The 27,933-nt window shown below is 49.1% G+C and overlaps 1 pseudogene across 1 annotated transcript in view; it reads right to left on the reverse strand.

Annotated features, from left to right (window-relative positions):
* LOC309361278 overlaps positions 1-19,565 on the reverse strand; it is a 162,126-nt pseudogene extending 142,561 nt beyond the window's left edge. The window contains exon 1 of the transcript in view: positions 19,521-19,565. The product of the transcript in view is annotated as an uncharacterized misc_RNA (transcript). The remainder of the gene's footprint in view (positions 1-19,520) is intronic.
* Positions 19,566-27,933: the final 8,368 nt, after the last annotated feature.

Consider the following 27,933-nt stretch of genomic DNA (forward strand, 5'->3'; position numbering starts at 1 on the left):
CGGGATCGGTGGGTGCGCCTTTCATTCTGCCTGGAAGACCAGCGCCTACAGCTGGACTACCATGTGGATTGAAAGGGTCACTTTGGGGGCAGCGCTGCAAATGCAGAAGGAATCTTGATCGTTTGGGATCTTCATAAGCTTTCTTCAGCCCGAACATCACAGCGACTGATGCCAAGTGACACCGGCACACTTAGGGATCCGCAGAGTTTGTGCATCATGCGTGACAGACCTCAGCAACTCAGCATTTTGGCTAATCAACTTTATTTACATATCAACATACACACGGAGCACTGCAACATGGCTCCCTCTCTCTCGAGCATCAGACAGCAAAGAGAAAAAGAACAAAGGACAATAGTCCCACTTCACGGAACACAGGAACACAAACATCCTGTCGCCGTCACTTCCCACTCTGTGGAGTCAAAACATAGACAACAATCCCATGACTGCAATCATGGAGCTGGAATTCTCACAGTTTCAAGCGCTACCACAGGTTCCGCAGAATATCTGTACTGCATGGTTTAGTGTGGCAGCACCTGCCCTTTGGAACTCCCCGCCTCTTGCAACAAAGCACGTGCCTTTGCTAGACGCTTTTCAGGCACCTGCTAAAAGCATTCTTGTTGAGGCAAGCATACCTAGAAGCTTAGGAAGTTGAAGTAATTTTCATCTCTTTTAATATTTTAGATTTTGTATGTTTTAAAGTAGGATTATTGATTTTTCTTAATTTTACTGCTGTGGTGGTTTTTTTGTTTTTTGTTTTGGTAAACCACTTTGCAGGCTTTTAAAAATAAATTTTATTAAATAAAGAAGCAATACATAGAACTAAGAATAGAAATATATAGGGAAATATATATCCCCCCCTTTTCTTTATTTTTCCTTCTCCACCTGCTGCTGCTCCTCCTCCTCCTCCTCGTGTTCCTCACCTGAAGGAAAAGCCAAAGAACCACCATTAAAATTGGTGCCTGGTATGTGCAACCATATGCTGTATTTTTATTCTTTTTGGCAAGAAAATGGGCACACAAGGAGGCAGCAAACCTTTGTGCCCTTCAGAGGCACATGCGCAGTCTGCTACTGGCCTCTGGTCTCCTGCGCATGGGGTGGGGGTGGGGGGGAGGCCACCCCTTCCACGCAGCGAAGGCGACCCTGGCATGGCTACCAGCTGCCCACAAAGGCGCACTGAACTGGGCTCCAGACTGTGGTGGGACTCCCCTAAGCCCCAGCCAACATGGCCAGCGCTCATCAGGGATGATGGGACTTGAAACCCAACATCATTGGGAGGGAGGGCCATGTGAAGACAGGATTCTCAAAAATACCTCTGGCTTGCGGCTCCTGGAGTGTTGCTGGCAACGCCTGGAGTTTCTCTTCAAGCTCCTGGAGCTTCACACGGAACACTTGAGCTTCCTTAAATACTGTTTCAGCTGCATGCCACACCCCAGCCAAAAGAGCTGTAATCACTGAGAAAAAGAAAGGAGCATCTGTGCATGCCATTCCGGTCAAGTTGCACCAAAGTGGGGCTTGTTCATCTGAGCTCCACAGGCTTTTTTTCTAATTGTTTGACTGGGGTTGTTTGTTGGTTTTTCTTTAATTTGGGCAAGGCCTTTTTATGTGCCCTTTCAGTCCCCAAGAGCCAGCACTGTAAATCAGTTTTAAGGGAGTCTTACAACCACAGCTGCCGCCACCCCCCAACATCATCAGTAGTTACACATACAGGCTTTTAAAACCTATTTAATATCTTTTTAAAAAAGTTAACCTTGTAATTCCTAAATCATTTTAAACACTTTGAAATACTTTCTAAAATTCTGCTTTTTAACATTTATGTAAATGGTGTAGTAAAGGAACCCAAATGGCCAGATATTTCCCTGTTTCAGTTTTATCCCATAATGTATCCATTTTGCTACATGCCAACGATACGGTGTTGTTAGCACAAACGCAAGTGGGTATGAGGCGATTGCTAAAGAACTTTGGGAGACTGTGTCGTAACAAAGATTTGAATACAAATTATTCCAAGACAAAAGCCGTAGTATTGGGGGCACAGCCCAGGAAGCAGAAATGGCTCCTAAATGGACAAGCCATTGAACAAGCCAGGCATTTCAACTACAGTGGTACCTCTGGTTGCGAAGGGCCTCCGTTCCGGAGCCCCGTTCGCATCATGAGCAGAACGCAACCCGCGTCTGCGCGTGTGTGGGTCGCGATTTGCCGCTTCTGCGCATGCGTGTGACGTCATTCTGAGCGTCTGCACATGCGCGAGCAGCGAAACCTGGAAGTAACCCGTTCCGTTACTTCCGGGTCGCCGCGGGACGCAACCTGAAAAGACGTAACCTGAGCCGAGCGGAAGAAGAGGTATGACTGTATTTGAGGATTTGCTTCTCTGATAGGAGTACTGGGTCTCATCAGATGACAGCCTCGGCCTTGAAGGCATCAAGATCTGCACAAGCAATTCTTAGCTTTACCAGAACTGAAGGCGGCAATGGGATTGCCCCTGCTCCGAGAAGATATACAGTGGTACCTCAGAAGTCAAACGGAATCCATGCCAGAAGTCCGTTTGACTTCCAAAACATTCGGAAACCAAGGCGCGGTTTCCGATTGGCTGCAGGAGCTTCCTGCACTCAATCCGAAGCCGCGGAAGCCCCGTCGGACATTTGGGCTCCAAAGAACATTCACAAACCGGAACACTCACTTCCGGGTTTGTGGCGTTCGGGAGCCAAAACATTCGAGACGCAAGGCGTTTGGGATCCAAGGTACGACTGTATTGGTAAGGATAGGAGGGGATCGGGAGAGACAGGGAAGCCCGGAGGGAACGCCCCAGCTAGCCCAGCTCCGACCCCAAGCCAATATCACCAGCGGCTGGAGCAAAAGAGCAGAGGAACCGCGCACCGGGGACCGGCTGGGGGCTAGAAGAACGCGGCGTGGACCCTGCCCTGCCAGTGCAGGGGGGCACAGCAAAACCCATGCTTTATTTTATTTAGTTTATTTTCAGTCCATTTCTTATCCGTATTTTAAAGCCCTATGAACCCAGGTAGGCGGCCTGAACCATTGGAGCCCATTTCCTGGAACGGCCGCCTCAGCCCCGATCTAGGGACCCGACACCAAGCCCTGGGGGTCCCACAGGAGAATTCAAACTGCCCCTTTTTCTTGTTCCCTTCTCTCTCTCTCTCCTCCTTCTTCTTTAGTTATACACACAACCCTCCCTTTTTTATTAATACATTATTACTCATTATTCATCCATTTCTATTCACTTCTTACTCATTTACTCATTTTCATTATTATTACTCATTTTTTCTTTTTTTTTAAAAAAAGTTTTTTTAAATTTCTCATTAATGAATTCTATATATACCGTATTTTTCGCTCTATAGGACGCACCGGACCATAGGAGGCGGAGAACAGGGGAAAAAAATTCTCCCCCTCTCTGCTAAGCATCCCTTCAGCGAAGTGGCAGGAGAAACGGAGCCCCTTCCATTTCTCCTCCCGCTTCGCTGAAGGGGCGCTGCACAGAGAGGGAAAACTGTGCAGCGCCTCTCCAGCAAAGCGTAGCCTCGAGAGCAAGAGGGATCGGTGTGCACAGACCCCTCTCACTCTCCAGGCTTCAGGCGGCAATCCGCAAGCCTTCGGAGCACAGAATTCCATTACCCTTTACATTTTTAACTTTGGACTCTTATCTGCAAACTCCCAACCCCACCTCCCCACCTTAACACTGGGAGGGCCATGTCCCCGGAATTTGTGAAGACAGGATTCTCAAAAATACCTCTTCCTTGCGGATCCTGGAGTATTGCTGGCAACGGCTGGAGTTTTTCTTCAAGCTCCTGGACCTTCATATGCAATGCTTGATCATCCTTAAGTACTGTTTCCGCCCCCGTCTTAGGGCTATTGGGCGCCTTCTTCAGTATTTCAACATCCTGGAGAGGACAGACACTTCCTGCTAGACATTTACTCCAGACATTTACAGAAGGCACAGAGGCACTGGTTGAAGAAGTTGGGAATGAGCAGACAGTGCTATTGCTGAGAAGGAGCTCCACCCCAGGGTGCTAGAGAGCTCTTTCCCTAGCCTGCAGGTGCCAGAAGGCCAAGCGCTGGTGTTGCAGTGGTGGTACTTCAGAGGCGTAGGAGAAAAGGCTGCTCTGGATTCTGGGTATATAAATGGCCTTGCCTGAAGCTGTGGATTGTGCTCTGCATTAGCAGAGAGGCTCTACTTAGTTGCAAATGAAGCACATTTCAGTTATTATAGAAACCGGTGTTTCCATGCAGGCTTGTTCAGGAACTCTGTGAACTAGACAGCCGCTGTTTTAAACTGGCCCTTTTTCTGGCAGGTTAAACGATTAAAGTTGACTTGATTCACTTCATCCGCCAACTACCCTTCTAAGCAACCAGAGCAATTACAAATAAAAGGCTCTCCAACCGTGCGCTATCCCTATCTGCAAGCGAGCTCTCCCACAAAGTGGGGGGGGACAGGGGATCCCCTCTGCTGTGCTTTGCCTCAACGCCCCAAAGACAAGCCGTCCAGCTGGAGAAAAGGGGGGAGGGGTGTACGCCACAGGAACGGCCAAGAACGCTGTTTTTTGCTCAGCAATGAGGCGTTAAAGCAGACAGACCTTCCTCTGGGTCTCTTCTCTCTCGGGTCGGGCTCTCCCTCTCCTCAGCGGCGGTGGCTGCAGCAAGGTCGGGGCACCCCCCCCCCAGCCAGCGGATTGGCTGGCTGGAATGTCCCCGGATTTAATTAATGTCCCCGGATGTAGTTGGGACCTCCGATGCTGCTTGCTGCCATGGCGTCAGCCATGTTGCAGCGCAGGAAGTCCCCAGGCGTAAATCCGGGGATATTCCGGGGACACATTTCTGCCGGGGACAGATTGCTGAGTCCGGGGACTGTCCCTGGCAACCGGGGACGACTGGTAAGCCTCCTTCTGGCCTTACCTGAGCAGCAAGTGCAGCTTGCCCTGGATCCCCATGGATCCCTTCAGCTGCCATCAAGCTCCCAGGTGTGGATCTGTTGTCCTGACCTGATTTTTAAATAGAATTCCATTAGCCTTTACATTTTTAACTTTGGACTCTTATCTGCAAACCCGCAGCCCCACCTCCCCACCTTAACACTGGGAGGGCCATGTCCCCGGAATTTGTGAAGACAGGATTCTCAAAAATACCTCTGGCTTGCGGCTCCTGGAGTGTTGCTGGCAACGCCTGGAGTTTCTCTTCAAGCTCCCAGAGCTTCACAAGGAATGTCTGAGTTTCCTGAAATACTGTTTCAGCTCCTTGCCACACCCCAGCCAAAAGAGCTGCTATCACTGAGAAAAAGAAGGCAGCATCTGTGCATGCCATTCCGGTCAAGTTGCACCAAAGTGGGACTTGTTCATCTGAGATCCACAGGCTGGTTTTTTTAATTGTTTGACTGGGGTTGTTTGTTGGTTTTTCTTTAATTTGGGCAAGGCCTTTTTATGTGCCCTTTCAATTCCCAAGAGCCAGCACTGTAAATCAGTTTTCTTGTCCCCCCCCTCTCCCTCTCTCTCTCTCTCCCCTCCTTCTTCTTTAGCTATACACACAACCCTCCCTTTTTTATTAATACATTATTACTTATTATTCATCCATTTCTATTCACTTCTTACTCATTTACTCATTTTCATTATTACTCATTTTTCTCTTTTTTAAAAAAAAGGTTTTTAAATTTCTCATTAAAGAATTCTATATATATATCTACTTTTCCATCACCACTCCCCCTCCCCCCTATTCTCAAAAATACCTCTTGCTTGCGGCTCCTGGAGTATTGCTGGCAACGGCTGGAGGTTTTCTACAAGCTCCTGGACCTTCATACGCAATGCTTGATCATCCTTAAGTACTGTTTCCGCCCCCGTCTTAGGGCTATTGGGCGCCTTCTTCGGTATTTCAACATCCTGGAGAGGACAGACACTTCCTGCTAGACATTTACTCCAGACATTTACAGAAGGCACAGAGGCACTGGTTGAAGAAGTTGGGAATGAGCAGACAGTGCTATTGCTGAGAAGGAGCTCCACCCCAGGGTGCTAAAGAGCTCTTTCCCTAGCCTGCAGGTGCCAGAAGGCCAAGCGCTGGTGTTGCAGTGGTGGTACTTCAGAGGCGTAGGAGAAAAGGCTGCTCTGGATTCTGGGTATATAAATGGCCTTGCCTGAAGCTGTGGATTGTGCTCTGCATTAGCAGAGAGGCTCTACTTAGTTGCAAATGAAGCACATTTCAGTCATTATAGAAACCGGTGTTTCCATGCAGGCTTGTTCAGGAACTCTGTGAACTAGACAGCCGCTGTTTTAAACTGGCCCTTTTTCTGGCAGGTTAAACGATTAAAGTTGACTTGATTCACTTCATCCGCCAACTACCCTTCTAAGCAACCAGAGCAATTACAAATAAAAGGTTCTCCAACCGTGCGCTATCCCTATCTGCAAGCGAGCTCTCCCACAAAGTGGGGAGGGACAGGGGATCCCCTCTGCTGTGCTTTGCCTCAACGCCCCAAAGACAAGCCGTCCAGCTGGAGAAAAGGGGGGAGGGGTGTACGCCACAGGAACGGCCAAGAACGCTGATTTTTGCTCAGCAATGAGGCCTTAAAGCAGACAGACCTTCCTCTGGGTCTCTTCTCTCTTGGGTCGGGCTCTCCCTCTCCTCAGCGGCGGCGGCTGCAGCAAGGTCGGGGCACCCCCCCCCCCCAGCCAGCGGATTGGCTGGCTGGAATGTCCCCGGATTTAATTAATGTCCCCGGATGTAGTCAGGACCTCCGATGCTGCTTGCTGCCATGGCATCAGCCATGTTGCAGCGCAGGAAGTCCCCAGGCGTAAATCCGGGGACATTCCGGGGACACATTTCTGCCGGGGATAGATTGCTGAATCCGGGGACTCTCCCTGGCAACCGGGGACGCCTGGTAAGCCTCCTTCTGGCCTTACCTGAGCAGCAAGTGCAGCTTGTCCTGGATCCCCGTGGATCCCTTCAGCTGCCATCAAGCTCCCAGGTGTGGATCTGTTGTCCTGACCTGATTTTTAAATAGAATTCCATTAGCCTTTACATTTTAAACTTTTGACTCTTATCTGCAAACCCGCAGCCCCACCTCCCCACCTTAACACTGGGAGGGCCATGTCCCCGGAATTTGTGAAGACAGGATTCTCAAAAATACCTCTGGCTTGCGGCTCCTGGAGTGTTGCTGGCAACGCCTGGAGTTTCTCTTCAAGCTCCTGGACCTTCATAGGCAATGCTTGAGTTTCCTGAAATACTGTTTCAGCTGCATGCCACACCTCAGCCAAAAGAGCTGCTATCACTTAGAAAGTTTAACAAGCTTTTTTTAATTTATCATTAAAGAATTCTCTCTCTATATAACTACTTTTCCATCCCCACTCCTCCCCTTTTCCTATTTACGTATTACAATGGGTTTTTTTTTCTTTTCCTTCTCTTTTCTGAACAAACAAACTATTTTCAGTAGGAATTTTTGTGTGTTTTTTTTTCTTTCTTCTTTTTCTCTCTATCTCTTTTCTCTGTTCCTTATCTTTTCTTTTCCATCTTGTCTTTTCTCTGACACTATAACTTGAACCACCACAGCGACTTTTGATTTTTAAATAGAATTCCATTAGCCTTTACATTTTTACCTTTGGACTCTTATCTGCAAACTCCCAACCCCACCTCCCCACCTTAACACTGGGAGGGCCATGTCCCCGGAATTTGTGAAGACAGGATTCTCAAAAATACCTCTTCCTTGCGGATCCTGGAGTATTTCTGTCAACAGCTGGATTTTTTCTTCAAGCTCCTGGACCTTCATAGGCAATGCTTCATCATGCTTAAGTACTGTTTCCGCCCCCGTCTTAGGGCTATTGGGCGCCTTCTTCGGTATTTCAACATCCTGGAGAGGACAGACACTTCCTGCTAGACATTTACTCCAGACATTTACAGAAGGCACAGAGGCACTGGTTGAAGAAGTTGGGAATGAGCAGACAGTGCTATTGCTGAAAAGGAGCTCCACCCCAGGGTGCTAAAGAGCTCTTTCCCTAGCCTGCAGGTGCCAGAAGGCCAAGCGCTGGTGTTGCAGTGGTGGTACTTCAGAGGCGTATGAGAAAAGGCTGCTCTGGATTCTGGGTATATAAATGGCCTTGCCTGAAGCTGTGGATTGTGCTCTGCATTAGGAGAAAAGCACATTTCAGTTATTATAGAAACTGGTGTTTCCATGCAGGCTTGTTCAGGAACTCTGTGAACTAGACAGCCGCTGTTTTAAACTGGCCCTTTTTCTGGCAGGTTAAACGATTAAAGTTGACTTGATTCACTTCATCCGCCAACTACCCTTCTAAGCAACCAGAGCAATTACAAATAAAAGGCACTCCAACCGTGCGCTATCCCTATCTGCAAGCAAGCTCTCCCACAAAGTGGGTGGGGGGGAGGGGGATCCCCTCTGCTGTGCTTTGCCTCAACGCCCCAAAGACAAGACGTCCAGCTGGAGAAAAGGGGGGAGGGGTGTACGCCACAGGAACGGCCAAGAACGCTGATTTTTGCTCAGCAATGAGGCGTTAAAGCAGACAGACCTTCCTCTGGGTCTCTTCTCTCTCGGGTCGTGCTCTCCCTCTCCTCAGCAGCGGCGGCTGCAGCAAGGTCGGGGCACCCCCCCCCCCAGGCCTTTACATTTTTAACTTTGGACTCTTCTCTGCAAACCCGCAGCCCCACCTCCCCACCTTAACACTGGGAGGGCCATGTCCCCGGAATTTGTGAAGACAGGATTCTCAAAAATACCTCTGGCTTGCGGCTCCTGGAGTGTTGCTGGCAACGCCTGGAGTTTCTCTTCAAGCTCTTGGAGATTCACACCGAATGCTTGAGTTTCCTGAAATACTGTTTCAGCTGCATGCCACACCTCAGCCAAAAGAGCTGCTATCACTTAAAAGTTTAAAAAGTTTTTTTTTAATTTCTCATTAAAGAATTCTATATATATATAACTACTTTTCCATCCCCACTCCCCCCTTTTCCTATTTACTTATTACATTGGTTTTTTTCTTTTCCTTCTCTTTTCTGAACAAACAAACAAACCATTTTCAGTAGCATTTTTTGTGTTTTCTTTTTCTTTCTTTCTTCTTTTCTCTCTATCTCTTTTCTCTGTTCCTTATCTTTTCTTTTCCATCTTGTCTTTTGTCTGACACTATAATTTGAACCACCACAGCGACTTTTGATTTTTAAATAGAATTCCATTAGCCTTTATATTTTAAACTTTTGACTTTTGACAAGGTCCCAGGTGTGGATCTGTTGTGATTTTACATCTCCATTCCAACACGAAACGAAAGCCCAGAGCCTGGCTTCATGCTCCCCCTCATCTGGAATATGGTCACTTCAAGCCCCCTCCCAGCCCAAGGATCTCCTTGTAGAGGACGGCTTGCAGGAAAAGAATAGAAGAGTAGCCATAGATTTTGTAGTCCAGCCTATTCACATAAGCAGACCAGTCCCCTGCAGTGCACACCCTCCTACTCAAAACCAAGTCAGCTCACCGCCATAAACTGGGCCTCTTTCTCCTGCTTCACTTCTGAGATATTTCAGGGCAGGCTGGATTAAAGTCGGCTCACATTCCTGGCAAGGCTGTTTTCGTCCACGGAGTTTGTCCTATGAGACACATGAGCCAAATAGCCAAGGAGACAGTTTTTTAGCTGCCTGTCATTCATACACTTTATACTGAAAGGATTTCAGGGGCAGATGCTCTTTTTCTGCATGGAGGGTGGGGGTTTCCAAAGGGGCACTATTCAGACCTGCATTCATGGCTTATGAGTCGTAGCCGTGTGACAACTGCACATCATGCTGATGTGTTGAAGGGCTGATGTTGCACTTCCAGGTAGAAGAGCTCATTGGCATTATTTTAGGCTCTGTGTCAATTGACTTTGTAACATGATGGGGGGGGGGAGTTCTTATTTTTTGAGTATTTACCTGCAACCTATTATGTGGGAATCTCAAGGTACTTTACAACTAGGTCCGAAAATAGGCAAACATTGAAATGCAGGCCTACAGTAAAAAAATATCCTTCAAAGCCCATATTGGCTGGCAGCAGCATCCCCCCAAGTCCATGATGGATAAACATTTTCCCCCCATGGAGCAGAATTGCACCCATGTTGGCAAAGGCCTCCTTTCTAGAAGGGGGAGCAGAGGCTGCCCCCACCCACTGCTCTCTTCTCCCAGGCATCTGAAGAGACAAACGGCTCCCCTTCTCTACCTGTGTGCCACAAGCCTGAATTGCAAGACAGTTCCCACTTTGGGGCAACAGGGAACAAACATGCAGAGGATGAGTTCTGAGGCTCCCCCAACAAAGCCATTTCCCTGGGCCCACCTGCCAGCCTGCTGCTGGCTGGCTGCCCACCCACAGGAAAGTGGCACGATCCTCCCCACCAACAGGACATAACAAGAAGATGGGGACGATAACATAGGACTTCCTAACTTGTGAGTTCTGATGAGCCGCTGCTGCTTCCCCAGTTTAAAGGATGGCGGCTCAGGTGAGCCATTAAGCTAGAAGGAGGAAAAGGACCGACCCCGGGATGGGCTGTCTGCCTTCCTTTTGCCTTCCACCTCACGACATCCTTCCCCAGCCTGGTGCACTCCAGGTGTTCTGGGGCTCCATCTCTCACCAGGCCCAGGCGGTATGGCCAGGGGTCAGGGATGGGGGCAGTTGTCCAAAGCAGCTGGAGAGACTCAAGGAGGGCATTACAGCCTCAAAGCCCTTTCCCTACCTCTCAATCTGGACTTACCTGGCCTTGCCCCTGGCCGCCTTTAGCCAGATCAGCTGTGCTCGGAGCTGGGACAGACCCCTCTGGAGACTTAGAGGCAGAGGAAACAGCCTGGGTCCCCTGGAGAGCACTCTCAAAGGAGATGCCCGCAAAGCAGATCACACTTTTCCTACTCCCAGACTGCAGGCTAGAGAACGTCGCTGCACGCTGGTGACCCATTCCCTGGGTGGTGCACTGGGAAGAAGAAACCTCACCCAGAGATGGGAGGGAAGCACTTTGGCCAGTGCCATGGGGCCTTTCTTCGGCAAGCTGCTCGGGGACCTGCAATGGAGCACTGCCCAAGGAGGAGGAAATGTGGGAGGCCTGCTGGGAAGGCTGCTGGGACCCCGACTCTTCTTGGCTAAGGGAAGCAGCTCTTCCAGTGGTATCTCTGGGAACAGAGGGCATCGAAGTGAGCTGGCAATGAGAAGGCTCAGCCAGGTGGGAGCCGGAGGTCTCTGGGGTCGCACCCAGGGATTCGTTGGGCGAACTTTTCCTCTCCATTCTGTGGACACGAAGGCAAGTCTTCTGACCAGTGTACCAGCTGGTTTCAAAGGCTAATTTTTATGAAAGCTTGAAAAACAAAGAAAACACAATATACAGAAATCAGTGTCAGATATCAAGCATTTTGAAAACATAAAAATGAAAAGAAACAGAAGACGAAAAGCTTTCTTCTTTGTTGCAAAGTAATTCCCAAGAATAAGCCCAGAGTAGGTAGGCCTTTTTACTCCTGGGGAAATCACCGGCAATTTCATGCCAAATGCAGCAGAGAGAAGGGGCACAGGAGCTGCTATGAAACAGGCGATCCTCAAATCACAGCTGTTTGATGCAGGGATGGAATCAATCCTTTTGCTTCAGTAAAAACCTCAAGGGTTGTAGGTTGTGGTTAAGCGAACTGGATGGTGTTACAAAGGGTCTCAAAATGAAACACCGCTTTTCAATTTGAAAACTGTTGAATGATCTTTACCTATCCTGGGAACAGTACATGAAGAACTACATGAAGATGATGTACAGATGGTATACAACACCAGTGCAGTTAGGGAAAATGTACAAAACTAGTTCAAATATATGTTGGAAGTGTAAGGAAAAGGAGGGAACATTTTATCATATGTGGTGGGAGTGTAAGGTAATTAAAACATTTTGGGAAATGATATACAATGAATTGAAGATAATGTCCCATTTATCATTTGTTTAAAAACCCGAGGCATTTTTGTTGGGGATTGTAGGGAAAGGTCTGCCAAAAAAGTTGAAAAACATCTTCATGTATGCGACAATGGCCGCGAGAGTTCTGGTTGCGCAAGGATGGAAGACTGAAGAAACCCCAACTAAAGAATCATGGCAAGAAAAGTTGATGGACTATGCAGAAGTGGCAAAATTGACATATAAGCTACAGGACAAGGAGAACTATGACTTTAAGGATGAATGGGAACCTTTCAAAAAGTCTCTGAAGACGCAACAAAGTGAATTGGACTCCTTGCTAGGTTTTGAATAAGCATCCACAATTTTTTTATATGTTTTTGGATAATATGTCTTGTTATAACTTTGAATATATTTTATTTTATTTTAATATCCTGGGAACAGTACACCGCAGTGGTGGGCAGTTCCACAGACCCTCCTCCTCTGCTCAAAATGCATACAGACCCATATTTGCGCAGGGAAGATCCAGACAAAAGGAGTCTGTTTTCAAAGTACCCGCGGAGGGCTTTAGACGGCTCCATCCTCTTGCCTCCCCCGCCCCCCGCCCCCCGATCACTGTTTCACTCCGGAAGGCGTCTCAGACCTGGGTGGAGCAGCCACAAATGACAGGCAAAGAGACAAGGTCCTGCCCAGATTCAGGCTTCCTCATGATCGTGTGGAATCTGTACAGGTTTCTGTTGGCGCTTCCACTAGTGATTTATCTGTACAGGATCGGACTTCATTTCAGCCAACCACATCCTTCCTCTTCCCCCGACAGCATACTAGAGTTCATATGGATTTCAAAGCATGCTTTGAGAACTTGTATGCTTAGCTTTAAACTCCACAAAATTAGCCTATGGCTAGGATGCTATTTATCAAGGTCTGTGTCCATTAAGATATGGTCAGATACAAGTATGCTTTCCCCCTTGTTATACAATTATTATTTTTAAAATTGCATTCAACCATTTACTATTTAAACAGCTTATACACCACTTGACTATAATCATCTCTGAAGTGACACACGAGAAATACATTGCAGAAAAAGTTAACATGGATGACATCAGACTTCCGTTAAAAAGACCTGCTGGAATAAAAAAAGGCTTCGGTAGGTGCTGGGTGCTCTGCCTGATGCTCTCAACTGACAAGATGTAGGTGTGGTTGAATCAAATGGGAACAGTGACCACAGTGCTATCAAATTCAACATACACAGTATGGAAGTGGACAATTGCTAAGGAAATCCAGAACAGTCACATTTGACGTCAAAAGAGGAGACTTCCTCAAAATGAGGGATTGGGTAGAAAGGCAGTTGAAGGGGGAAAGTCAAGGATGGTGAGCCCTTCTGTGCTCCAGAGGGCCTGGGTGGCCTCATTCCCCTCTTGTTCTGAGCACTGCAGAGGGAGGCAAACATGTCCTTCCTGGGGGCTGGTCCCTCCCCGCCCTGTTCCTGGAGGGCAGCAGGAGGAGGGGGCTGCTGCAGCTGCCTCCTTTGGGGGCATGGCTCACCTTGCCTGCTCCTGCCCTCCTCCAACACACACAACCTTACCTGCCTCAGCCATCCATGGGGGCTTGAGAGTGTGTGAGCAGACTTTCTCATGGGAGGAGGCAGGCCTTGCAGAGGAGGAATGCTGGGGGCAGGCATTCAAACTCAGCCCTGAAGCTCACTGGGTGACCCTGGGCCAGGCACTCACGCTCAGCCTAACCTACCTCAAAGGGTTGTTGTGAGGATAAAATGGGGGGGGGGGGAGAGAGAACTCTGCACACCAACTGGACCTCCTTGCAGGAAATGGGGGCTATAAATGTAATTGTGTTATTTGTACCCCACCCACCTCACTGGGTTTCCCCAGCCTCTCTGGGCGGCTTCCAACACATATTAAAACAACAAACATTCAAAGCCTCCCTATAAAGGGCTGCCTTCCAGAGGTTTGATAGTTGCTCATCTCCTTGTCACCTGTAGGGAGGGCGTTCCACAGAGAGGCTGCCACCACCGAGAAGGCCCTCCCTCTGCCTGGTTCCCTGCAACCTCGCTTCTCGCGGGGAGGGAACCACCAGAAGACCCTGGGAGGAGGACCTCCGGGCTGAAGGATGGGGGTGGAGATGCTCCTTCGGGTATACTGCGCTGAGCTTCCTGACCTAACATTTGCCTCGCTTAACATAATTAATTAGGAAGTGAAGTTTTCCTCTTTCATTCAAGCAATACAGGAAGTAAGAACATGCAAACAGGAATACTACTTCTAGAATTCCCAACTCCTGACATAAAACAGCACAAAGGTTGCCTTTTCTTGACCATCAATCACCTGCGCAAAGTCCCTACACCCCCCCCCCTATTGTGCTTCAATACAGCCCCATCGGTCAGGCCGGACACTGAGGTCCAGCGCTGAGGGCCTTCTGGTGGTTCCCTCATTGCGAGAAGCGAAGTTACAGGGAACCAGGCAGAGGGCTTCTCGGTAGTGGCGCCCGCCCTGTGGAACGCCCTCCCACCAGATGCCAAAGAAATAAACAAGTATATGACATTTAGAAGACACCTGAAGGCTGCCCTGTTTAGGGAAGCTTTTAATGACTGATGTTTTAATGTATTTTTAATCTTTTGCTGGAAGCCGCCCAGAGTGGCTAGGGAAACCCAGCCAGATGGGCCAGGTAGAAATAATTTAAAAATATAATTATTAAATTATTATACGCGTTAGAAACAGAATTTGAAGGGGCAGTCTTTTCTGGCAGTGCCAAATGAAGCTGCAGACCCATTTCTAAGTCCTAAAATCCACATTTTCTCTGAATGCCTGAAAAACCCAGTGGTGCAGGACCTCCTAGCATGCCATCTGCTGGGGAACATTTCCTAGCACTTGGCTGGGAGCTGCTGCAGCGCTATAGTCAGGAAAGGCTTTCTGTATATCGGTAAGTCCCAACAGTTGAATAGGAACCTTCAAAAACAATGTATGTATTTGTATCTCATATGTTTTAAGCTATTTCACATGTCCACCAAGCACGAGAAAATGTCCTTTCATCTTCTTGACATTTCCAACAAATATTTGGTATGTTTTCATGTATTCTAAATAACTTCTTGGGAGTTAGATACCAACAATACTTAAATATATATATATTTAAAAGTCTATTTCAAGACATAACTCAATTATTATTTTAACTCTTTAGTCCACATATGTTACCACTATTCCAACTGTACAATATAACCAAAAAAGAGAAACTCTTGCCCCTTTAATCATGCACTTTTTAATCTGTTCCTCTTCCATTTAGGATTTCAACAAAAGTTTGTACATTTTTGATATCACATGATGTGCACAATTGTATCTCAAAACCCGTCTTCCACTCTTCCATACCCCAGGTCTTCATTTCCAACTAGACTCTCTCAATCAATCAATCAATCAATCATTTATTTGTATGTTGCCTTTCCAAATTTCAAACCATGTGCAAGGCAGCTTACAAAAAAAATAAAACTTTACATAACTGCAAACATAACAAAACTAGTCGTAAACAATGAAGAAAATATCAAAAAGTACACAACGAAATTGAAAAAAAATCCACATAAATAATAAAGATTCCACGTAAATCATATAATCCAAGCTAAAGAGGGGAAAAAAAAAACATCACCAACAGCAAACCCCCCCCCCCCGGAAAAAGAACCCGTAAACAACACCCCAACCCTCTTTTATTAAGTGTAAAAGAGAAACCCCTTGTTTTAATTTTACAATCTCCCCGTTTTCACTTTAAGAACTCTCAGTAGATTAACCATTTCTCTTTATCCGTCACCCTTTTGTCTATAAAAAGGGTCTTCTGGTGAAACAGAGTCTTTGCGTATAAACTAACTTTATATCTATTTTCAGATTCTTAATACGCCACACACGTCTAATACAGTGGTTCTCAAGATGCGCATTTACTCTGACTTGATCTACCACAAATATCCAAGCCATCTAACCCTGAAATCCTAACCTTCTAATTCCAAGTCTCTTCTTTCTCAATATCCCCATTCCGTTAACCGCACCAGGCAACAAGCTGTAAAATGCAAGTTTAAAACGCAGGCTTTCCTTTGCATCTCGCAGAACTTTATATGTAATTCGTGGTTTTTTTCACCTGTCCTCCAAACTTCGGTCTTTTTGCCATCCTTTAAATGGGAAATCAGTAGTCGAGCCTTACTTTTTGGTAAAACGTTCGTCTGGATCCCGGAAGTCCTACCTGAGAAGAACAATGGGAGTGTCCGCTTCTCCTTCTGCAAGCAGCGCCACCCGAATTCCCACCTGGGATGAGCCGCTAAAGTGAGCCGCAGGAGAAAGACTGGGGCGGGCGGCAAGTGGGAGGGGGAAGTCGGGCGCCTCTGTCCCGTCAGAAAAGTGCTGCTCCTCCCCGGAGGCAGCCTGCTTGCAGAGAAGGGGGCCGGGCTGCCTCAAAGCCCATCAAGGCCACGGGCTGCTAGCATGACTCATCCCGGCTTTATCATCTGAGGGGAAAGGATGCGTGGTCTTAAATGCTTGACAACTTGGCTTAGCAACCTTGGGTCAGCTTAGCCTCCCTCACAGAGGGTTGTTTTGAAGATACACTCAGGAAAACACCCGAGGCATGAAGAAGAAGAACGAGGAGAGTCTGGAAAGGGGGGTGGGGAGCGCTCCCCCCCCAGCCGCTCCAGGACGGGAAGTGCGTCCCGGGGGAAGCGGGATTCAGGCGGAGGAGGACGTCGGGTTGGGTGGGGGTTGCCAGGAGCAGCACGATGTCCCTCCAACCCCCTCTTCCACTCTCCAGGCAGGCGCCCAACGTGGCCAGCTGGCAAGGGCTCTTTCTTACTCCAGCCTTGGCGTGCAGATCCCGGGTTCAGCCCCAGATCTCTGGAGCGGAAAGGCTCTTGGGCGTGAATATGAAAGGCAGCATCTGTCAGAATAGGGCATACTGAGCCAGTACAGATGAACGTGACTATTGGTTCGCTTCCTCTGCTATCTGCCTTTTCGGGCACAGAGAGAGGCAGGGGAGAGACCCCTTTCCTCCATGTCCCCACCCCAACTCTTAGGACCAGAAGCAAGAGACAGCTTTGCTGAGCACGTGCCCCTTCCCAGGAAGATGCAACTCTGTACTACTGTTCCCTGAATTGCTCGCAAAGCAGCCATACTCCAGGCTCTTATTGTCACAGCCCTGCAGGATCAGACCAAGGCCCATCTAGTCCAGCTCTCAGCAGCCCAGCAGATGTCCAAGGGAAGCCCCAAGCAGACTCCAAATGCAGCCCCACTCTCCCCACTGGGGACACCCGCAACGGGTAGGCAGAGGTAGACTGCCTCTGCGGCTGGAGGTGCAACATGGTCTAACCCTTTCCCACATCATGCCTACTTCTATGATGCCCCCCCCCCCGCAAAGCCCCATAGCCTCCTACATTGTAAGCCTTCCTTACAGGGGAATCATCAGAACCACCTGTGCTGCAGAGCTTCTGGCTGAAAGGCGACTCATGGAGATTTGCAATGACTGCTGCAATGCACCCCTAATGATTCAGATTGTATTAGAGTTATTAAAAGCTTATTATATCAACAAATGCAATATTTCTGGTCTCCCTTGCTTTCCTGGTGACCTTCAGCTTAAAGACAAACTGCTCTGGAGTGAGAAAAACCCATTACACTCAAAAAGCCCAGCTGGAGGGACCTGGAAGTGTGCGGGGAAGAGCAGTTTTGTAGTGGGTTTGTTGCACAGGAGCACCAAGTTCACTAACTGGCTGATTCAGAGTGAATCCCATTCAAAAAGAGTGCAATGGTGTGTGTTTCAGCCAGCCATCCGGCTGCTGCAAATAATAATAATAATAATAATAATAATAATAATAATAATAATAATAATAAAAAATTTTATTTATAACCCGCTGGGCTCAGGGCGGCTAACAACAATAAAACAGTACAAAAGTACAGCATAAACAACACTCTAAAATCATTCATTATAAAATTAATTAAATTCAAGCCACTGGCCACCATTGGACCAGAGCTCCGCGAGGTTGCCAAGCGAGGGAGTCAGGCTGCGCCCTGGCCAAGGGCCTGGCGGAACAGCTCTGTTTTGCAGGCCCTGCGGAAAGATGTCAAGTCCCGCAGGGCCCTAGTCTCTTGTGACAGAGTGTTCCACCAGGTCGGAGCCACAGCCGAAAAAGCCCTGGCTCTAGTTGAGGCCAGCCTAACTTCTCTGTGGCCTGGGACCTTCAAGATGTTTTTATTTGAAGACCGTAAGTTTCTCTGTGGGGCAAAGCAGGAGAGGCGGTCCCGTAGGTACGAGGGTCCTAGGCCGTATAGGGCTTTAAAGGTTAAAACCAGCACCTTAAACCTGATCCTGTACTCCACCGGGAGCCAGTGCAGCTCGTATAGCACTGGGTGAATGTGATCTCGCAGCGAAGACCCCGTAAGGAGTCTCGCCGCAGCATTCTGCACCCGCTGGAGTTTCTGGGTCAGTCTCAAGGGCAGCCCCACGCAGAGCGAGTTACAATAATCCAGTCTGGAGGTGACCGTCGCGTGGATCACAGTGGCTAGGTCAGGGCGAGAGAGGTAAGGAGCCAACTGCTTAGCTTGGCGGAGATGGAAAAATGCTGCCTTTGTTATAGCTGCAATCTGCACCTCCATGGAAAGGGAGGTGTCGAAGATTACACCCAAACTCTTAACGGACGGTGCTGGCACTAATTGCGCCCCCACAAGAGATGGGAGTTGCCCCCCCCCCCAATCCCATATCGTCCCGTCCCAGCCACAGGACCTCTGTCTTCGAAGGATTTAGCTTCAACCGGCTCCCACGTAACCATCCAGCCACAGCTTCCAAACATCTGGTCAGTGTGTCTGGGGCCGAATCAGGATGGCCATCCATCAACAGATAGAGTTGGGTGTCATCGGCATACTGATGGCAACCCAGCCCAAAACTCCAGACAAGCTGGGCGAGGGGGCGCATAAAGATGTTGAAAAGCATCAGGGAGAGTATCGCACCCTGAGGTACTCCACACACCAAGGAGTGGCGCGATGACAATTCCCCCCCAAGCGCCACCCTCTGTCCCCGACCAGAGAGAAACGAGCGCAGCCATTGAAGGACTGTGCCCTGGATCCCCATGTCGGCAAGGCGGTGGTCCAGAAGTTCGTGATCGACCATGACGAAAGCTGCTGACAGATCTAGAAGAATCAGCAGCCCCGACCCGCCTCGATCCAGCTGTCTACGAAGATCATCTGTTAGGGCAACCAGAGCCGTCTCGGTCCCATGACCAGCGCGGAAGCCGGACTGGAATGGATCCAAAGCCGAACTATTCCCTGGGTGCGACCACACTGTCCTGTCTGTGTGTTTGGAAGGGAATGAGAGCTATGCTCCCCCCAGAGACACGCCACTCCTTCTTCCTTAGCTGTGCTGCTCAACAGTTGAGGCAACCTTCACAGTTCTGGGATGCCGAGGAAGCGAACCAACAGTCACGTTCATCTGTACTGGCTCAGTATGCCCTATTCTGACACATGCTGCCTTTCATATTCACGCCCAAGAGCCTTTCCGCTCCAGAGATCTGGGGCTGAACCCGGGATCTGCACGCCAAGGCTGGAGTAAGAAAGAGCCCTTGCCAGCTGGCCACTTTGGGCGCCTGCCTGGAGAGTGGAAGCCGGGGGTTGGAGGGACATTGTGCTGCTCCTGGCAATCCCCACCCAACCCGACGTCCTCCTCCGCCTGATTCCCGCTTTCCTCGGACGCAGTTCCCATCCTGGAGCGGCTGCGGTGGGAGGCTAAGCTGGCCCAAGGACTGGCCCAAGGTAGCTCAGCCAAGTTGCCAAGGCCAGCATTTAAGACCGTGCATCCTTTCCCCTCAGATGAGAAAGCCGGGATGAGTCATGCTAGCAGCCTGTGGCCTTGATGGGCTTTGTGGTGTTACAGGAAAAATCCGAGGGCTCTCTTGGACAAAACAAAGACACCAACCAGGATAACTTGGAGCAAAACAGCAGCCTGTAGGCTTGGCCTTTATTGAACTGTTGCAACAGGGTATTCCCCTCACTTGCAGGAGAGAGGAAAGACCCAGAAGAATAGTGTGCAAGGTCTTATAAAAACTTTTGAAATTCCCCTCCTCTAGATCAAGCCCACCCCCAGAAACATCATGCATACATTACAGAAAGGAGGGGTTGAGGGAGGCATACATTACAGAAAGGAGGGGTTGGGGGAGGAGTTGTGGTGGTAACCTGAGTGTCTTGTCACCTGGCTGGTTCCTCCCTTCCCCCTCCCCCTGAGTCACTTCCAGGAACTTCCAGGAGACAAAGGGAATTTTGCAGTTTCCTGCCCCCTGAGGGAAGATCTGATCAGTGTCCTTTGTTTCAGTCCATGTTGAATCCACTCCCATATGCAAGTTCTTTGTGATCTTGATTGTCTTCTGTCTGGGATCATCAGGGTTGGCATGGGCAGGGCTCCTGTGGATGTGCTGAGACGGTGAAGGGATTATGGCTGACCAGGACTAAGCCACCCCCCTTTGTTAGTTCTTGTCATATGGAGTAAAATAAAAATGGAACAGTGCAAATCCGATGTATGGTTGATTTTCTATGAATTTATAACAGAAATGTGGTGTATATAGTGTGTGAGTGTGTAGTTTATACAAACAGAATGATTGGGGTGGGGTGGGTTCCTGCTACAGTGGCAACCCAGCCCAGCTGCTATAGTCCACCTCTGAACCGAGGAAGCGCAACTGGAGAGACAGAGCCCAGCGCTTTTCTCACGGGACAGAAGCGCACAACTTCCCCCTCCCACTTGCCGCCCGCCCCAGTCTTTCTCCGGCGGCTCAGTTTAGTGCGCCAAGCGGCTCATCCCAGGTGGGAATTCGGGTGGCGCTGCTTGCAGAAGGAGAAGCGGTTGGCGCTAGCGGACACTCCCATTGTTCTTCTCAGGTAGGACTTCCGGGATCCAGACAAACGTTTTACCAAAAAGTATGGCTTGACTACTGATTTCCCATTTAAAGGATGGCAAAACGACCGAATTTTGGAGGACAGGTGGAAAAAACCACAAATTACATTTAAAGTTCTGCGATATGCAAAGGAAAGCCTGCGTTTTAAACTTGTATTTTACAGCTTGTTGCTTGGTGCGGTTAACGGAATGGGGATATTGAGAAAGAAGAGACTTGGAATCAGAAGGTTAGGATTTAAGGTAAGGTTACCAGATTTTTTTTCAAAGAATCTGGGGACACTTTTTTTTTTTCAAAAGAGAAAAAAATGTTATTTTTTAAAAATCATTTTTTAAAAAACTAAGAAGTAATACCTTCTCTTCTGGGTCTCCTCTGTCGCGTGGCCTTCCTCTGGGCCCCAGCCTGATCTCTTGGAGTGCTATCTGCCCTGGAGTAGGCTCGGGTCGGGCCTGGGCTCGGCCCCGTGTCCTTGCCCTCCTGGTGCTCTCCTACCTCTCTTCCTCAGCGGCCGCAAGGTCGGGGCTCCCCTCTTTTTTCTCCTTCCTCTTTCTCTCTCTTCCTTCTCCTTCTCCTTTCCTCCGTCTCCCTGGGTTGGCTCCGGGGTTTTTACTGGCCCTGGAGCGCCACTGGGCAATTGTCCACGTGGCCGGGCGCTCTCGCTCCCGCCTCGATTTGGGTCCTGGGGGGGGGGTCAGCGGTTCCCCCAGTTGACGCACCGGGCATCCCTGGTTCCCCCTCGGCAGTGGCAGCGCAGGTGGCAGTCTCAGCAGCCCGGAGCCAGCCTGGTAGTGCACTTGGCTCTGGCTGGCTTCAGGAGCTGCTCATTGCCGTGGCACCCGCCATTTTGCCTCGCCGGAAGTCCCCATATGATGTGTCTTGTGCCGTTGAACCAATCACGCAACATTCCTTCCCTACTAATAAATCTACAACACTTAAAATATGAATCTGGGGGCCTTAAATGAAATCCAGGGACATTCCGGGGACTGATTTTGTTGGGGACAGATTTTTAAATCCGGGGACTGTCCCCGGGAGACGGGGACATCTGGCAACCATTCCGTAATAGGGCTTCTCCTGCCTTTGCCAGTATGTCAGCCTTCTCCGCCTCCTTAAAGAGGGCGTTCAGAAGCACTTGTACGTCTGGCCATATGGGATTGTGAGTGGAGAAGGTGGCGCAGTCTGGATGAGTCCCTCTGTCTTGCTCTTTGGTCACTGTGGCCGAGCACCATTTTGGGCCGATCAGGATCTATGGGGAAGGGGATCCACCCAGAAGTTGTGGAGGGAACGGGAAGAGAAGCTTGGTCAAGAGACTGGCTCATGTCAGAAGGAGGCCTGACTGCATCCTTGGCGAAGCCCAGGGCAGGGCAGGAAGGCAGCATTGCCCAGCGGGAAGGCATTCGGAGGCAAATCATCAGCAAGGAGCAGAAAATCCCCTCCCCTTCCCTCAAGAAGACTGAAGAATCTCTAGTCGGCCTTCAGGTGAGTTCAGCATCCCAGGTCTCTGGGGTGTTCCTGTCCATTACAAAGCTGACTCGAGGCTCCGTCAACTGAGCCCCTACACTCCTTGTGTACATGGAAGGGGCACATAAAGGATGGGAGGCAGCCTTTTCCTGGAGCCGTCTTACCTGCAGCAGTTCACTCGCTGGCTGCTGACCCTTTTCCTCCATCACCTGGATGATCCTCTCAGGAGAGGAGAGTTTCCTGCAGAGTCTGGCCAGCTGCTCATCCCTTCTCCCTGCAATCTCCTTCTCCACCTCTTCCACATGATTCAGCAGACGCTTTTCTTCTTCTTCTTCCAGGAACTGGCGCAGTTGTCTCAACTTCTCCACAGTCTTCAGCCTCTCCGGTTCTGAGGAGGTCTGAGTGAGGAAGATGGTCAGCCTTCAAAACATCAGCAAGAGAATTAGGATTTGAAGTGAACTGCTTCCACCCTCTCAGCTCACAAGTCCTCAGGCTTCTCCTTGACTGCTTTTCACATAATAAACAACAATGGGAAATAAACTCCATTTAGCTGCATTCAAAGGTGAACTTACCTAATTCGCAATTCTTGGGGGAAATATGGAGACCAAAACAGCAATCTTTTGAAATTCACACCTCTGAATTTCTCAAGGTTGGCCCAGCCAGGTAATGTATTTATGAGGGTAAAGCACGTATCAAACTATTTATACGAGAAGGTAGCCACCCTAGCATTTGATTCATTTTCAGAATAATAAATAAATAACAAACCAATATGGAAAAACGAGAAATGAGAGAAGTTGAAATGGGCAGATTTCCCTCTCCCTCCTCAATCCGGACTTGCTTCTTGAAGTGCTTGTTCCCTCACTAGTAACAAGAGGGACACTTCCAAGGAGGTCTTTGCGTTCCTTGTCCAGGTCTGCTTGATAGGCCAGAATTCCCCCTCTCTCTTTCCTCCGAATCTCCAGGCGGCGACAAAGAGAGGAGATGAATATTCTACTGGCTTCTTGGGTCCAGTGGCCTTGCTATAATAGGAAAGGAATTGACTGGAGGAAAGAAAAGTACAGAGGTTTTCAACCTTTTGGGGTCCACGGCTCCCTGGACCAACTCCCTTCTTTCTGCGGCACCCCTGTGGGGCTCAGGAGACCAGTTAGGTCCCCCCTTGCTTGCCACCCCTCCCCCTTTCTTGAACAGCCTCCCTTGCGGAGTGCTCTCTCAGCCTCCTCTCCTCTCCCCTCTCATTAGGAGTCCTCCTCTTGGTCTCTGAGCTGCCCCTGCTGCCCCCCAGGGGCCTGGGACTTGCCTGTCCATTCCCAACAGCAAGGGCCCCTCGCCAGTTGGCTTGCTTCCTCTGAGGCCGCCTCAGCTCCTGGCAGCCCACACCCCCTGGCCAGCCCCAGAGGCACCATTCTCTGGGGGAGAACAGCTGGGCAAGCCTTGGGGAGGCAGAGATGGCATCCGAGGAGGGAGGGAAGGAAAGAGGGGCAGAGGCCAGTGTCTCCCGCGGCACCCCTGACCATCATTCAAGGCACCCCAGCTGCCACAGCACACTGCTTGAAAACCACTGCAGAACTGGGATGGGAAAGGCTTCTCGTCCAACGAACTGGTCTGGAGAAGAGGAAAGGCAGCCATGCTTGCTCCTTTGTCTTCTCCGAGGAGACTTCCAGCCTGACTTCTCATCTTGAGGCCCCAGGGAGAAGTGGGAAGAGGAGGAGGAGGAAGCATCCCCAGAAGAAGTGTGCTCCCCACCAGTAGGTGCTTCCACCCCCCACTCCTAAATCTGCTTCCAACAGATACTGGGGGGGGGGCATCCTGCACCATCTGGTCAATTCCTGGTGTTAGGAGAATTAGAAGGTCTAAGATATAAACACATACATAAATACCGTAAGTAGTTCTCATCACAAAAGAATATGCAGGTAAACCCATGAACAGCCAGGTAAACCCATCAACAGGTTTCCTGCCAGACAGGAGTCTGTTGTAGGCCGCCCCTTCTGTGATGTATGTATGATGTATGGAGGGGTGGTCTTGGGCTCCAGGGTGGGCAATTTCAAATGTCTATATAAGGACTTGGTTCGGGGTCTCCTGCGTGGGAGGGGGGGGGGTGAGCACCCTGTTGCAACAGGTAATAAAGATCTGGCTTACTAGCTGCTTTGCTTCTCAGTATTCTCTGGTTGGCCTCTGTTATTTTCTCCTACCGATAGAGAAGCTACCAAAGGACTCTATATGGGCTCTGAGGTACCCCAGAAGGGAAAAGGAGCCCCCAGTCCCCACCCCCTTGCAGCTGACCCCTTGCTGCTCTCTGCTTGGCAGGGTATTGAGGAGGCATCCTGCTAGCCAAAGGAGACATGTGCAATTCACATTTGTAGTGTTCTAAATGTGTACAAAGCAACCTTGCTGGGGGATGTGGATGAGGTTAACCCTTTCTCTCCCTGCCATGGTCCCAACTCAAATCTTTGAAGCTGCTGTATTTCAAGGGAAGATCCCTTGGCCCCCCTGGCAGAGAGAAAGACTTTGACTCCTTCCTCCCAGCCTTCCCAGCAGCCCTCAGGCTTCCCCTTGGCTGCTTCTAAGGTAATAAACAACCACCAAGGAATACCATGAGAAGATCACAGCTATTTCTCCCCCTCAAGGTACCTTGTATTCCTCAACAGCCTCTTCCAGAGGAATCACCTCGTGGTGTTGGTGCTTCTTGGATCTGCCCCAAACCACACAGATGGGGGCTTCATCCTCCTTGCAAAAGAGTTTCAGGGGCTCCTGGTGCTTCTCACAGACTCCTCCTTTTTGCTGATATTGGGTCCAGCAAGCTTCCCAGTTTAGCTCCGTATCCCTGGAAGCACTGAGCTGGCCTAGCAGAGTAAATGCAGCGGTCCTGAGTCCATGTGAGAAAGGGATAAATTAAGTCCAAGAGACAGATCGGTTCTTATCTCTAGGAGCGTTTATTTACAAGTCATAAGTCAGTCTCTCCATCAGAAACCTCCGCCATTCCAAAGGCATTCCTCCGTGCTTTTAAAAAAGCACACAGACAGCTCCGTTGAGCTGTCTCTCTCAGCGTCTCTCAGTGAGAACTGAAACTAACTCTCACAGACAAAGCCTGTGATGTAGGGTCCTGCTTCCGGCCCCTCCCAGATGCAGGGCACCACGGAGTTTTAACCCTGTTTGTTCCAAACTCCACATCCTTTCCCTCTGGAAGACTGAGAGTCTTGGCTACTTCGCCCATTGCGGACGAGGCTCCTTCTCTGGACTCCAACTCGGCCTTGAGGACAGGAAGCCAGCCTCCTTTTTGCACTGCATCAGGCCGGACCGGCAGAAGTTGTGCCCACACTCTGGGATGGTCCCTGTGTCTTAAGAGAGTCAGGGTCAGAGAGGGGAATGAAGGAGAAGGACCCTACCAATATCAAATAGATCGTATTCTGCCTTGACACCCTACAAGAAGGTCAACGGTGCCTTGGGGAATGGATCCTTTTTCGCTGTATCAAATTGTATCCTTTTTGCTGTATCTTTCTCATTGACTTTAAGAATGGATCTGAATGTATTTTTCCTCAAAATGCTGTACTTTTCTAAATTGTAATGGTTCTAGGGGTTGCTCGTGTGTAAACCGGTGCAACACCTGGCTGGGTTGCCTGAGTGAACCTTTTCTGTCCGGACAGCCACTCACCTGTGGCTGTCTCAATCGTTGGCAGAATCCGTCAGCGGGCGTTTCTTGAACTTCTTCCAGAAAAGAAGCTCTTTGATGTCTAGTCTCCTCCTACTCTCCCTGCTCGGAAGCCTTCTGCGCAAGGAGGGCGTAGGCAGCGGAGGACCCTTACTCTCCCCGCTGGTCCCTGGCAAGGAGTCATGGGACCGCCTCGCCGATTCCCCCATCTGCCCCTCTTCTCCACTGGTGCTACGCTGATTCTCTTCCCCAGAAGATGGGCTGCCTCTCCCCATCCCGGGACGCTCTCTGGGACCCCTCTGGAGCCCTCCCTCTCCCTCCGGCCCTGATGGCAGTTCCCTGACATCCACCTCCTCCCCAGGACCCCCCCCCGCCCCCGGCATGATCCACTGCACTCTGGGATGACGTCTGTGAAGACTTCCCCTTACCCATGCAGCTATCACCCTGGCGGTCTGCTTCATTCAGAATCACGGCAGTATCACAGGCTACTCTGAGCTGAGCATGTGGCTGATTGGCATCAGATTCCCCACTTGCATCAGCCAGCCTTCTGCAGCTAGCCATCATGACTCTGGCATTAGCCTTCTGCATCATCTCTGCTGCTTTAAATCAAGCTGCTTTATACAAGCTGCTTCTCTGCTGCTTCAAACCTCATTCCAAAGGCACTTTTAAACGTTACTTTCGCTTTCCCCCAAGCCTCTACGCTTGTGCCGTGGCAAACGGCCTTAAAAAGTTCAAAGTCCAGCCATAAAGCCATTAATTAGGAGCTGGCAGGCTGCCCGGAGCATGAGCACATACCTCTCAATCAATCAACTTGACGCAGAGAAGATAAGACCGGTCCGTTTCTCTGTTCCTTTGCCGGAACTCCCACTCGACCCACGGAGTCCATCCGTCAGATTGATCGCGTTTTTCTGGGCCCAGGACCAAAAATGTTGATTGTGCAGAGTCCTTTACACAGCAGAAGAATGAGTAGTACATGCTACATGCTTAAGTTTTAGTTTATTTACACTTCAATGCTGAGAGATTACAAGCAGGCATCTTGCCTCTGCTAGAGCAGAGAGGCAACCCCTCTCTCCTCGGAAAACAAAGAACTCCGAGAGAACTGTGAAAAACAGGAAACCAGTGTACGTCACATCCAGTCTCCTCTTCCCGTGGGAAACCAACAGTGCATTTACTGTGGAATGTAAACAACCTGTCTCGTGACAAGCACTTCGCTGCACAGAGAAGAAAGCAGAAACCAACAGTATTGCCTTAAGAGAGAATATAATGAAAATGGTGCCAAAGAAGGATAGAACCTTTTTTATGTATGCAACAACAGCAGCAAGAATACTCATCGCAAAGTATTGGAAGACACAAGATTTACCCACCCGGGAAGAATGGCAGATGAAAGTGATGGACTATATGGAACTGGCGGAGATGACTGGCAGAATCCGAGACCAAGGTGAAGAGTTGGTGGAAGAAGATTGGAAAAAAATTAAAGTTTATCTACAGAAACATTGTAAAATTCAGGAATGTTAGAAGGATGTTGGAATGAAGTAATGTGGTATTAGCAGAAATGATACAAAAGATTAGGTAAAAATTGATTTTTTAACTGTTGAAAGATCAGAATGTAATATTATACTACATTAGGATAAACTATTAGGATAAAAACCAAGTTGGAAAGGATTTGCTGGAATACTTAAGTGAACTAGAGTACAAAAAAGGGAGGTGTGAGAAGGTCAGGGAAATAAGTCAATGAAAGATAAGACATGGAAATGTTTTTAACTGCTTTTATTTTTCTGTATTTTGTATCCTTTTTTCATTTTTCTTTTTTTCTTTCTCATTTTTGTAACTTTTTTGAAACTTTAATAAATATTTTTTAAAAAATGAAATAGAGCTAGAATAAGTGCTAGAGCCAAAGACTGAGACAAAGCCTAATAAAGAGCAGAAGCCTGAGCCTGAGCCTGAAACAGTGCTTGATACAGTGCCAGAGCCTGAAACAGAACCAGAGCCACAGCTACAGCCATAGCGCCACAGCCTGAGTCTGCAACAGTGGTTGATACAGCGCCAGAGCCTGAAACAGAGACACAGCCTGAAACAGAACCTGA

The sequence above is a fragment of the Podarcis melisellensis genome, assembly GCF_964234715.1.
Source record: "Podarcis melisellensis genome assembly, chromosome: W".
Lineage (NCBI taxonomy): Eukaryota > Metazoa > Chordata > Lepidosauria > Squamata > Lacertidae > Podarcis > Podarcis melisellensis.